A 14389-nucleotide genomic window follows, 5' to 3' on the forward strand; every position below is an offset into this window, starting at 1 on the left:
CAAACCTCCTACAGTCACGAATCCTAGTTTACCCTTCTTGGTTCCGTCACAATTCACCTTAATCTAACCATCATCTCGAACTTTCCTGCAAATAAGAATATACTTATAATTCCTGAATAAATTGCAAACTCTATCAAACTCATCAGTTTTGGAGACAAGAAACTCCATTTTATTAGCAATAGCCACAATATACGTATTGAAGATTCTCGAGTTTCTCTGGCGCCAAATCCACCAACACATAGTAGTAAAAAGGATCGTTCAGGCAACGTTCTTCCATTGAAGCTTAAGCGATAGATTCCCGGTTAGCCAATCCCTAGTTAAGACTTGTCTTATACAACTGTTGTCGTTACTTTGAAGCGATTAACTCATTCCAAATAGCACAAAACAAATTACAATCCCGAAAAAGATGGAGGGTGGTCTAGGTAGCTGATAATAAAATACCGAATTCTCTCAAACACGTACTTAATTTCCAAATGCAGCCCCAATTCACATTAATAATGCGACTAACTCCCAACATATCTCCAAACCTGACTTTGAATAGGTTTTTTGGTTGAAAGCACCATTTTGAGTTGTAAGCATGGTATACATCGGCAGAGTTGTAAGCACCATTTTGACAAGCATTGTTTGACCCGCAAACTAAAGGCCTCGTGACTTCCAAGCAGATAAATGGAGTTCCACTCTATCCAAAACATAACCATGCATGTATTTTGTTACGGGCTCAAGCACAACATGGACTCCTAAATACCTTCCTAAGTTAGAAGTGCTAGCAATCCCTAGCTCTGATTTTTTTTGCTAATGAGCCACAATAGTTGTATTATGCGAATAGAAAACAAGGGATTTTGAAAAATCTAATAGCTTTACTGAACACTCATAAGAGTAAGATAAAATATTCTTAATCACTTGAGCCTGAGAATGGAAGCCTTTGACATCAACACAATATCATCAACAAAGAAAATATGAGAGGGATCAATGCCCAATTTGGAAAATTTCACAGGTCGACGAATGATTAGAAACAACATCCATGATTAAATGACTAAGCCGCTCTAAAAGAGAAAAAAGGTACGGAGATAAAGAGTCACCTTGCCAAAGACCCCTAGACGGGCGAAAGCCCTGAGTCTTCTGCCCATTCTAAAAGATGCTCATGGATGAAGATGACAAATAACTGATGATAACACTAATCAAATGTGAAGGTAACCCCAATCAGGGTATCCTATAAGAAGTTCAAGCTGATACAATCACAGGCCTTATCTAAATCCAATTTTAGAACCATACACCCCTCTCTCCTTTGACGATGCTTTAAAGCAAAGATGACTTGATGCGGATAAATTCGATGTGGACGGTTTTAGTCGTAAACCGACAAAGAATACAAACTTCTCAAACCTAGCATGACAGGTGAGTAACCCTAAAAGGATAGAAATCCAAAAGCTCCTTAAGAGGCTATAATTTTAATTCATCAAAAAGTTGTTCAAACATAGATAAGAGAGATATTTATACCCTCTCCAAGTAAAAGCAAAAGACTAACAAACCCCTACTAGGGTTACATATTAGGGATAGAAGTAGGGGCCAATTAGGCATAATTTTAAAAAATAGAAATAAGGAAATAAGAGTAATTGAAGGAGTTTTAAAAAATAGAAATAAGGAAATAAGAGTAATTGAATGAGATATTAAATAATAACATAAGGAAACAAGGGCCACCCAAGTTTCCCCCTTATCTTGCTTGTCACCCAAAGCTGCCGTTCAGGATCCACGCCCCGCGCGTTCCGCGTCCCCCATCGTACGCTCCGCGTCCTTTATATCACGCTCCATGTGATCTTCATTAATGTCCCCCTCCACGTGTGTTGTTCTCTCTCTCCTCTTAGCGCCTAACGCATGCTCCGTGTGGAAACATAAGATGTCCTCATCATTCTCTCATTCTCTCGAAGAGTTGGACTCCATCTCACGTCCCTTGATGGGCAGAGGTCTGTCCGGCTTCCATAAGCTCAAATCCTGCGCATTAAACGAAGGAGACATTTTTCCAAGCCAGTTAGGGAGTGCCACATGATATGCGTTGGCACTAATTTTATTGACCACCTTATAGGGCCCGTACTTCCTTGGCCTTAGCTTGCTACTCGGTGCACTCACGAGCCTCTCCTTGATCAAATACACAATCACCTCGTCTCCCACTTCAAATTGAAGCTCTCTTCGGTGCTCATCAATCTTGGCCTTAATCTTGCTATTCTTCTCCTCGATGCTATGCTTCACCTCTTGATGCATTTGGTGATAATCATTGGCCAAATGTTGAGCCGCCACACTTTTCTTTTCCCCTCTCGGGACATCTCCCAAATCAAGTGGTAGGTTGGGTGTCTTGATGTACACAATCTCAAATGGAGCTTTCTCGGTAGTCGAACTCACGAATGAATTGTATGAAAACTCGGCTTGAGCTATCACATAATCCCACATCTTCGGCTTGTCTTGGCACTTACTTCTCAAAAGATTACCCAAGGTCCGATTGATCGCCTCGGTTTGTCCGTCCGTTTGAGGGTGAGCGGTGGTGCTAAACTTCAAGGTGGCCCCAAGAATGGCCCACAAAGTTCGCCAAAAATGGCTAATGAACTTAGTGTCCCTATCCGACACTATACTTTTTGGCACCCCATGTAATCTCACCACTTCCCGGAAGAATAGCTTGGCAATTGCGGTAGCATCGTTAGTCTTACGACATGGTATGAAATAAGCCATCTTCGAGAACTGGTCCACCACTACAAAGATCGAGTCCATCCCCCGTTGAGTCCTCGGTAGTCCCAACACGAAGTCCATAGAAAGGTCCTCCCAAATCGTGTCTGATACCGGTAGATGCATCCACAAACCCGCGTTGGTGGTGTGCCCCTTAGATGTTTGACAACTCTCACACCTCTGTACGATGTAAGCACATCCCTCTTTAACTTGGGCCAAAAGTAACGGGAACTCACCGCCTCAAATGTCTTGTCCCTATCGAAATGGCCTCCCAACGGTCCCCTATGAATCTCTGGGATCACCCTTTTTCGAATGGATGTACCTGGGAGGCATAGTTGGCTACCCCTTATGAGAAACCCGTCTACTAGCTGAAACTCACCACCCTCGGTTCCGTCCCGACACTTTTCCTATACACTCCCGAAATCCGGGTCATCACGGTACTCCTCTTTAATATTCTCATAATCCACTAACTCCAAAGCCACTGTTTTGAGGAGTGCCACCCATCTACTCAAAGCATCTGCCACCTTGTTTTGTTGACCCGCTTTATGGACAAGTTTATAGGGGAACTTATCCACAAAGGCGGACCACCTCACATGCATCGAACTACGAAGCTTTTTTTTAACTTCCCAAGTACTTAAGGGCTTAGTGGTCGGTGTACAATATAAACTCCTTCCCGATAAGGTAGTGCTCCCACGTCCTGAGAGCCCGAACCACCGCATAAAATTCCTTGTCATAGGTGGCCCACTTTTGTCGTGACTCACATAACTTTTAGCTAAAATAGGCAATGGACCGCCTCTCTTGCATCAAGACTCCTCCAACTCCGACTCCACCAACTCCGACTCCACTAGCATCACACTCCACCTCGAATAACTTGTCAAAATCGGGAAAAGCTAAGACCAGAGCCGTACTTAGTTTTTCTTTGATCAAGGCGAAGCTACTCTCTTGCTCGTCTCCACACTTGAAACCTCTTCCCTTCTTCAAACATTCGGTCATAGGAGCAACAATGGCGCTAAAATTCCGGATGAACCGTCTATAGAACATGGCTAACCCGTGAAAGCTCCTAATATCCCCAACCGTTTTAGGAGTCGGCCACTCCCGGATAGCCCTCACCTTTTCTCCATCAACCCGGATTCCATTCCCACTAACCACATACCCGAGGAATACAAGGCTCTCTATGACAAAGTCGTATTTCTTTGTATTGGCATATAGTTGGTTCTGCCGGAGTAAATCCAACACGACTCTCAAGTGCCCCACATGCTCCTCTAGCGTCTTACTATGGATGAGGATGTCATCAAAATAAACGACCACAAACTTCCCAATCACCGATCTAAGTACTTGATTCATCAATCTCATAAACGTGTTGAGCTAAGATTTTTTGGACCCCTACAATTCACGCATCAACGCGCTTCTTATGATAAAAGATATTACTGAATCTGTTCTCATTCCATTCCTATAACATATTTAATGATGGGGTTTTCCATTGTTCCCTAAGATTTATATGGAACAATTGCTGATAGGTAGAGGATAACTTTCCCTTTTTGCTGACATTGCTTCCTCCAAGTGATACTTTTGGGTCCTCCTCTTTTGCTTTCTCCCGTGAACTCTATAGGACCCACCTCCATTATAATTCCTTGCCTCTATAGAATTAGGCGGAGTCATAAATGGTTTCCTATCTGCCCAGACAACCTCTACCTCATTTCCCTTTCGAAAAAGCAAGAATTGATGGAGTGAGGGTGACACGCACCAATTGGTGTGAATTAAGTCTCTCCCTAGCAAGATTTGATAGTTTGCTGTTAATCAACCACAAAGAATGCTGCCACATATGTCTTGCTTCCAATTGTGATATCTACTAGAAGAACTCCGAATGTTTTGGTGGCTTTCTCTATGAAAGGTGACACCATGACCCTTGTAGCAATGAGATCTTCTATCAACTTCCATAAGGTCTTCATTATCCTAAATGTCATGATATTCACTATAGAACCATTATTGATAATACTTTGGATACTGGTTGTAACCCCCTCACCAGGATCACATGATATCTCACACAACATCAGTTACAGACATGCTTTCAAGTCTCAATCATATAAACTTCAATCTCATATAAACTTTACATATTATAAATAAGAGAAACCGTTTACAATTTACAATACATGTTTACGTCATTATCCTACATAGAGGATTTACAAAGCAAAAGTACATCAAAATACTCCAAAATGCCTAGGCGAGAATGGACTGACACTGCCGGTGCGACCTTAAACAAGAAGAACTCCACCTAACCTGTAAAATCTGTTGGCAAAGGTGAGCTGCCTACTCAATAAACATATTATGCATATATGTATACAAAATTAATGTAAAGAACATAGATCAAAATATATTCACTTGTTTCACTTATTATAGTAATACTTATTTTAGTAAGTAGGCCTTGCTGTACTTAGACAATATATATAAAATGGTCCTTGGGTCCAATTTGTATCCCATCTCACTAAATTCGGAATACAATCATCTGTGCTACGGAGGAGTTAAACTCAACTCACGTACTCATATATCTCAACAGATGTGCTTCCGACTCACAATATTCGGATAGCACTCTCAACTTGGACCATTTCATATATCCATCCAAGAAAGCTCATATTTATTTCTTATCCAACCATTATCCAGTTCAAGTATGTGCACAAGGCTCAACATGCCACAATTGTACTCATAACACTGCAACGTACTCAATCATATCACTTTCATATCTAACACAATGTATCACAAACACTCAAACATTATTCACATTATTCACATCAGATTCAACCACATCTCACACTCAACAAGTCACAAGCCACAATACATTCATACACATATATAAGCAATATGCTTACCGCTGCACTCGGTTCGATCTATTCTACACGATCGGGTGTGCGTTCAATTGCACCTTGTCCTCCTAATGTCACATAACATTTATAAATTAGTCTTAACATAAACTTAATGAAGATTTAAACTAATGCATGCTATATGATTTACAATACACTAACTCCACAAAGTTCATGCAATCTAATCCTTTTGTCTTAGATCATCACATGACCTACTTGCACACATTCTGCCATATGTTTCTCTATATGAATCCAAATGCCCTGTTTCTTGAACCTACTGAAACTAGACATATATGGGTATAACATATCCAAATTTCACATTAATATCACTTCTACACAATATATGGCATGCAAAATTATTCTATCCTGTTTCCAGCCAAGAAACAGACTACCCAGCTTTGCATCTATCATAATCCACTCAACTTAGCTCACACTAAACACAATGGATTGCCAAATACTTTTACAGACATATACTTCAAGTATTTAGGAACACTTTTATATCAATAAACCTTCCCAAATTCGGATGCTAAGGTCCTCAAATTTCTACATCAACATGGCTGCCTCATATGACATTCAATTTCGAGGCAGTCATGATCCATCTAGGTTTTCTTCATCTATGTATTGAATTAAAGTCCCATATTTTATAGATAGTTTCATAACATATATATGAACGTAGTTTATTATTTATATATTTCCAAATTCGAACAATATCAAGATGATAAACATGTTCCAAAATGACTGAAAACAGTACCCTATATTTCTGTTTAGGGCACTTGATACATATCTTTCATTTAGATAGTCTATAACCACTTTAAACAACACAAAAACTCAACAAACTCAATTATATCTCATCCACAACAACTCCTATCATCATACCTAGGTATTTCAGAATCTCAAACTCATAGAAAACAAGCTAAAACAACATACTAACCTTCAATTTGTGTCTATCACCTAGTATGCTTCCTAACTTGACTTGTTTGGCTTGAAAATGGAAGAAATTGGAAGAGTTTTCCTTGGAGGATGTTAGGGTATGAAAAAGGAAGGTTTGTTGATTATCAGTTGAAATGGCTAAGGTTTTCTTTGTACTGTGTGTTTATCAGTTGATTATCTGATATTGATACAGCTGAAATGGCTAATGTTTGTAGATCACATTGGACTCTCAGTATTGTTGACATTGAGAAGAAAAAATCATATTGGTTGGATCCATTGAAAAGGAGATTGTCAAATTCCACAGAATGGACGGATGTTGTGAGCAAGTAAGTTACAAAATGCCTCTAACGTGTACGCATTCAAATAGTTACTCACATACGCACACATGTTGTTACACTTGTTGCAATGCGATGAAGTTCTACTATGCTCAGAAAGACCCAAAGAAGGTGATGAAGACCAAGCTGAAGATGACACCGCTTCTAGTGAGTTTTACAGTTACACAAGCAAGTGTATATTGTCTTTTTTGGGGTCTAACCATTATATTCCGTGACACAGGGGATACCTGAGCAACAAGATGATAAAACATGTGGTTTTTGGATAATGCTGTACATGCGGGAGATCGTCATGGATAAGGAATTAAACTTTGTTGCAAAGGTACCATAATTCATTACCATAATATTATGTTCAGATATATGCAGTTGTTATCAGTGATATATAGTAAAGCATTTATGTTTTGTAGTGGATAAACAAGTGTGGATTGAGTTACAACCATTCAGATTTGGATCATCTCCGCACAGAATGGGCAGATCATGTGCTTTACTTGAAGTGACAATGGATTGTGTATGTAATCCTGTTTTCGTACAATATGATTATCGGTTTGTGGTAAACTTATTGTTGTGCATATTTTGGGTCTTTTTTTGGTGCATATTTTCGTACAATGATATCCCACTGGTTCTGTGTATATATTGTGCACAACTGGTGTGCATATTATGTAAATAATGGATAGTTAAGTTATATATGAAGTTTATAGCTTGGTTGTAACATGGAAAAGATGACAGACGCTTAGAAAGCGCGTGTCATCTGTCGCTTCGAAAGATGACAGAACTCGACCGTCGTCTGATGCCTTATCAGACGGCAGCGAGCCCTGTGACAGATTTATATCGTGCAGGACGACGGTTTTGAACCGTCGTCTGAAGAGGGTTTTGGCATAGTGTATAGTCAAAATTGTGGATGAAAATAATAAGGATTAAGTTGTGTACATCTTTTTAAAAGTGAAGAGGCATACTTTGTCTTACTATTGAGTGACACCTCATGCTTAGTGAGGTGCTTGCTCACAAACCTCAAATTCAACCCTCCAAAAGTGTAATTTAATCAATTAAGGACATGTTTGTTCATTCATTTAAGTTCTAACTCAATTAACCAATCGTTACATCTTAATGACACACTAATCGCCTACTAATTGCACAGTAATCGCATTATGCATACGAAACTTCTAATGACAATGAGATGAATCTAAAATGTATGTATTCAATCATGCAAACATATATGAATATAAGAAGACTCATATGTTAGGGTTTTAGGGATGTTACACTGGTCTACCATAATATACAAAGGCTTGATGTGTTTCATCATTCTAAAAAAAAATCTTTTTGGTTCTCCTGGGTTATTTGATTGAAAAATTACCCCACTGGTGAATGAATCCCTTATCTTAGGGATATGTTGGTTTTTCTTTTCTTCAATATGAGCACTGCTTGAAGACCCTAAAAAATATGCTGACAACGTCATTAAGGCTGTTGCACATCTAATTGGTATCACCATGTCACCTATTTGCACCTTCTAAATGATTCCCTCTGGTTCATCAGACTTCACCATTCCTTTACCATGGGTTCCCCTTCATCCATTTCCCTAGCATGGTGCATTTCAACAACTCTTTTGCACTATATCCTTCTATTTTTATGGCATACCATGCGCCACTAGTTACCAAACCTTTATACTCGAGTAATTCTGTTTGAGTTGGGGTGTTTTCATCATGATTTTTGCCTTTTATAAATGTTGAGAGTAAGATTCTGTTCTTTTTTACTGAAATTAACTGAACTGAACTGAACTCTATTGAAACTGAAATAATAATATAATTCTTTAAAAATAGCAATAATTAAAATAAAAAACTTATAAAAATAATAATGGTTCTAATAATAATAATAATAAAATAATAAAAATTACAATAAGTAATGCTAAATTACTGAACTGAATGCTACAGAATTGAACTGAACTGGAATTACTTATAGTTAAACGACAAAGAGCATGACTTAACTTCCTACTTGCTTCCACTAATCCACATTCTCCACCATCTTAAGTAACTTCTCTACTCGTAGTTTCCATGACTTCCACGATAGATTGACTCTGACATTTTTTTAACATTCTTGCTTTTTAAATAACTCACTTTTTTTTGATGAGTAAAAAGTTTAGGTAAGGGTAGGTCTACCCACTCCCAAGGTCAGGGCAAACCACAGACCTCGATGAGGGTTTACAGTGGAATTTACAGATCACCTACCAATGGGGGCTAAATTTTGACGGAGTGGGGAATCGAACCTCAAACCTTTCAAGTAGAGGTTCAACGCCTCACTTGAATATACATTAAAGTATTAAAAGACATTTTGGTTTCCACCTTTATTTACCTCATGTTCTCCTTTTAGTTTCCCTCACATCTTCCTATAATTTTTCTGAGATGAATGTTTTCCGTATGAAAAATGTACATCAGGAAGTGCATCAAGAAATCCTTATTAATAATTATTACCAATTTGTGTTTGTTGTATTAATCTACTTGAACATAATTAAAATATATGCTAAAAAGACAATGTGATTAGCATATAATCTCCAAATCTAATTAAATTTACAATTCAACCTATAAGTTGGAAGTGCAATGAGTCTAATAGCCTTTGGTGCAGTAAGTCCAAACACATCCTTCATATCAATATCCTCACCCTTCATTCCTTCCCCTAATTCCCACTTAAAACAATGCACCAAATGACCCACTGCTAACTCTAATGCATACAACCCTAATTGCATTCCCGGGCATGACCGTCTACCCGACCCGAATGGGATAAACTCAAAATCACTTCCTTTGAAATCAGGTGCCCCTTTTCCATGAATCTACTTGGTTTGAACTTATCCGGGTCATCCCATGCTTCCGGGTCATGCCCGATAGCCCATGCGTTGATCATGATCCGTGATCTTGCTGGTATTCTGTACCCGGTTACTACACTATCCTCTGCTGTTTCATGGAGGAGGAGAGGAATTGGAGGGTGGAGACGAAGTGTTTCTTTCAATGCACATCTTAGGTAAGGTAAGTTTTCGAGATCCGATTCGTGGAGTATCCGGTTTAACCCGACTACTTGGGTGAGTTCTTCTTGCACTTTCTTTAACTCTTCTGGACTTTTCATTAGTTCTGCCATTGCCCATTCAATTGCTGATGCCACTGTTTCGGTTCCACCAAACATTACATCCTGTCATTCAAACTTTATTAGAATTACATGTTGATATTTATAAGACTATGATACTATGAGGGATGATATATTATCGGTTAGTGTCGTGTTCATATCGTGTAAATTATTGAATTAGTAGTGTCAAATGAGCCGATACTAATCAATCTAAAAAATACCTTGTTACAATTGTATAAATCCTAAATTAGGGTTAGTGGCGAGTTCGGGTTCTAAACCAGGTAGGGAGCAGATGGGGAATGGTTCCTCCATCCCCATCCAAGTTTATTTTGGGAATTTCCATTTCCATCCCTATCACCATGTATGAATTGAGAAAATTCTTTCTCAATCCTCATCCATCGGAGTTTACTGTGATAATTTTATCTTTACATATATATAATTTTAAAAATTAAATTTACATTTCCGATTTACATAAAATTAATAAAAAACTACAATAATTCAACATTTTAATCAAATACAAATAATATGTACAAAATTTTCAATTAGTATCATAAGTATACAAAAAATCAATATTATTGTATATATAATATATTTGTAATTTTATTAATAATTTCATGGATTCTAAGAAAGTTGGATATCGGATCCTGACGGATTGGGAAAGACATTCCCCATGTCCGTCCCCTTTCTGATTTCGGGGAGGAAATTTTTTCTATCCACGTCACATGGAGAATGTTTTTTAGGATACCTCATTCCCGTTAACCTTGACAAACCAAATACTAATTGTGACATTACAAGATATAGGATCACATATACTTTTAAACATTCATATAATCCTATAGTTAACAGTTTAACCCTAAGTTTGATCTAAAATTTATTTAACAAACTCTTAACTCGCTAGTATGTAAATTATTTGTATACTAATTTCATGTCAACTAAAAAAAATCACTTATGCTACCTAGTTCATATCATCTTATGAATCATATACGTAACCACCATATAGATATTACGAATGAAAGAGGTGAATTTTACCATGATGATTGCTTTGATGTTATCTTTGGTGAGTCTAAGAGTAGATTGTGAATCAGCCAAGCTATTTGCATCTTCACTATAAAATGCCATAAGTTCATCCACCATATCTGTTTCAACCTCATCTTCATCTTCTTTAGAGCATTTTTTCTTACTCAAATGTTCATCAATGATACTATCAATAAACCCATCTAATGATTCTCTTGCCCTACCTAACCTCTTTTGAAACCCTTGTCCATGAATCCAACCCAACCAAGGAAAGAAATCTGCTATGTTAAAAGCCCCAAATAGCTTCGAAAATTCTTGCAAAATCTTCATTAACTCATCTCTCCCTTCCCTTGAAACTGACCCAAAAGCATCTCTATACGTTATATCCCTTGTTAATGCAAATACCAACTCCCCAATATTAACACTCGGACCGCTTTCGGTTTTTTTGATCACGGTTCGCACCACCGAGTCAACCTCCTCTCGCACCAAGGCCCATGACTCCGCCCGTTTTCGGCTGAACAGTTTCATAACACAGATTTTCCGCATTTGACGCCAAAATGGGCCGTAGTTTGCAAAGGCCATATCGGCCCGATTGTAAGTTAAGTAGGCTATTGCGACATTTGCGGGTCGGTTGGAGAAGTTAATGTCTTGGGCTTGAAGGATTTCTTTAGCCATTTCGGGCTTCGATACCGCGACCACGTGAAGCCCGCCCATTTTGAGGTGGAAGAGTCCGCCGTATTGTTTAGCAAGATTAGCCAAGCCACGGTGAGAAAGTTGGTCCATCATGCCCATGTTGCCGATAATCGGGTACCCTCTCGGGCCCGGTGGGTAGGGGAGTTTCTTCCGAGAGAAAATAAAGAAAATTGTGAAAACTAAGAATGAGAGAAGGATAGGAAGCATGGTTGAAGTTTGGAGGGGGAAAATAGAATCCATGAAATGAAATGGTTTTTCAAAAGGTTTCTACTTAATTTATAGGTTGATGAGTGAATGAATGAATTAATTAATTAATGCATTTCCTTATAAATAGTGATTTATTTCTATTGAGAATATGATTTAGGATCAATGGATATTTGACTGACTAAGAAGGTGAGAGCTGAATTTTAAATGGCATTAATTATATTTACATGTTTAGGAAAATCTGACTTAATTTTGTTTCTAAGAATAACGGTAGCAAATTAACATTCTTTACATGTATTTGATTTTTTTCAGGGTCATTTAATCTTTAATTTTTTTTTTTTGAGGAATAATGAGAATATATTAACCAGAATCAACATACATCAAATGAGCAATTAAATCTGGAAGGACAGACCCCATTCCAGACATCCTGACATAGAATGAGTTACCCTAGCAAAAGCATGAGCAACTTCATTCGCAGAACGAGCAATAAAATTGACAGCAACGTCATTAAAAGAGCTAATTAACTTCCTACAATCCTCAAGGATTATACCATAGGCAGATCTCATTGTTGGACTCCGGATATCCTCAACCACAGCTAACGCATCCGACTCCACCACGACCCTTGCAAGTCCCCTGTTTTTGACCCAACTAAGGGCCTCTCTAATGCCCACTGCCTCCGCTTCTCGGGGATTAAAATTCCCAACGATATGTTTAGCCATGCCCCCACAAAACATACCATCCCAATTCCGTAAGACAACCCCAACTCCCATGAAGCCGGACCCCGGAACAACCGACGCATCCACATTCACCTTATACTGGCCGACAGCAGGCCTAGTCCAGCCTCTTGGACGCCCCTGCTCACCCACGCCAACCACGTCCCTGCACAAATTCTGTACCTCCAACTGAGCCTCCCTCCAATCCCGAATAATTGAGCAAGCCCTTTGGAACACCATGTAGGCCTGCGGAATCACCCCTTGCCAGATTAACTTATTTCTGCAGCACCATATACTCCAAACAACAGCAGCCCATAAACATCGCTTATCCTCCGATAGCCGAGAGAAGCTATCCCGCATCCACTCCTTAAAACCCCCATCAATTACTCCCCCGCCCATTCGTAACGAAGAGCACCGCCATACCTCCTGCGCAAAAATGCAACGATGGAAAATATGCAAACTTGTTTCCATTTCCAAATTGCAAAACCTGCAATAAGAATTCATCGCCACAGCCTTCCTACTGAGATTTTCAGCAGTAGGAATTACTTTTTTACAAGCGCGCCAAATGAGGTTCTTAATTTTGCTAGGCACCTTCAAACACCATAACTGCTTCCAACCATCAAATTCTTCATTCTCCCTTCTATTCACCAGCATTTTATAGCAGCTCCTTACAGAAAATCCACCATGGTGTTCATGAGCCTAATACCATTCTTGATTACCTGCATCCTCAGATAATGGAATACTCAGGATATTATTTGCATCCTAAGAGTTAAATACATCCCGAACAACCTCAACATCCCAAGCTCTCCTTCCTACTGCAAAAAGAGCTGAGACGGGTTCTAGTGCCAGATTTCCCGGTAGTATTGACGTGGGCCGACCATTAGGATTCTTTGTAATCCATTCATCCATCCCAATTTTCAGCGATTCTCCATCCCCAATACAACGTCTGCACCCCTGAAACATCAATTGAGCCGCTTCCCAGATGCTGCTCCATATATAGCTCGGGTTTCTTCCCTTGGAGGCCTGTCGAAAATCACAATTCCGGAAGTACTTCGCCTTCAACAACCGTGATACCAATGCATCAGGATCAGACAAAATTCGCCACCCCTACTTGCCAAGCATCGCTAAATTGAATTCTCTGAGCCTCTTAAACCCCATACCACCCTCCTCCTTAGTTTTATAGAGCCTATCCCAAGCCAGCCATCGAATACCAGAAGTACCATTCCGCCACCAGAATGAATTAAACATTCTCTCCATCTCTCTACAAATCCCAATTGGGAACAGGAAGACATTCATGGCATAATTCGGCAAAGCCTGTAGGCAGGTCTTTAGCAAAATCTCCTTCCCAGCTCTAGATAGAAATTTATTATGCCATGATTGAATCCTAATCCAAGCTTTGTCCTTAATGAATCTCAAAATTTCCGATTATTCCGTCCCACCATAGATGGGAGCCCCAAATAGCGACCTTGATCCCTCGTCTCCTGCACCCCCAAACCTTGACAGATCATGTTGCGCACTGGATCCGTCACATTGCGGCTAAACAAGATGGCCGATTTATCGAAATTAACCACCTGTCCAGATGCAAGCTCATATTCATTCAGAACTTCCTGGACCGTATCGCACTCCGCCATGTTTGCACGGAAAAATAGGTAACAATCATCTGCAAAAAACAGATGGCTGATCACAGGGGCACTTCTCGTAATCCTACATCCATTCCACAATCCCTCCCGCTCCTTTCTCCGAATCAACGCACTCAACCCCTCTGCACAAATAATAAACAAATACGGTGAGAGAGGATCCCCCTGTCTGACCCCCCTGTATGGTATAATTGGTC

At 39.4% G+C, this 14389-nt stretch overlaps 1 pseudogene; it reads right to left on the reverse strand.

Moving 5' to 3' along the window:
* Positions 1–9374: 9374 nt before the first annotated feature.
* Positions 9375–14186, reverse strand: LOC136222644 (uncharacterized; annotated as a pseudogene).
* Between the last annotated feature and the right edge of the window lie 203 nt (positions 14187–14389).

This window comes from Euphorbia lathyris, chromosome 3 (genome assembly GCF_963576675.1).
Source record: "Euphorbia lathyris chromosome 3, ddEupLath1.1, whole genome shotgun sequence".
NCBI classification, from domain to species: Eukaryota; Viridiplantae; Streptophyta; class Magnoliopsida; order Malpighiales; family Euphorbiaceae; genus Euphorbia; species Euphorbia lathyris.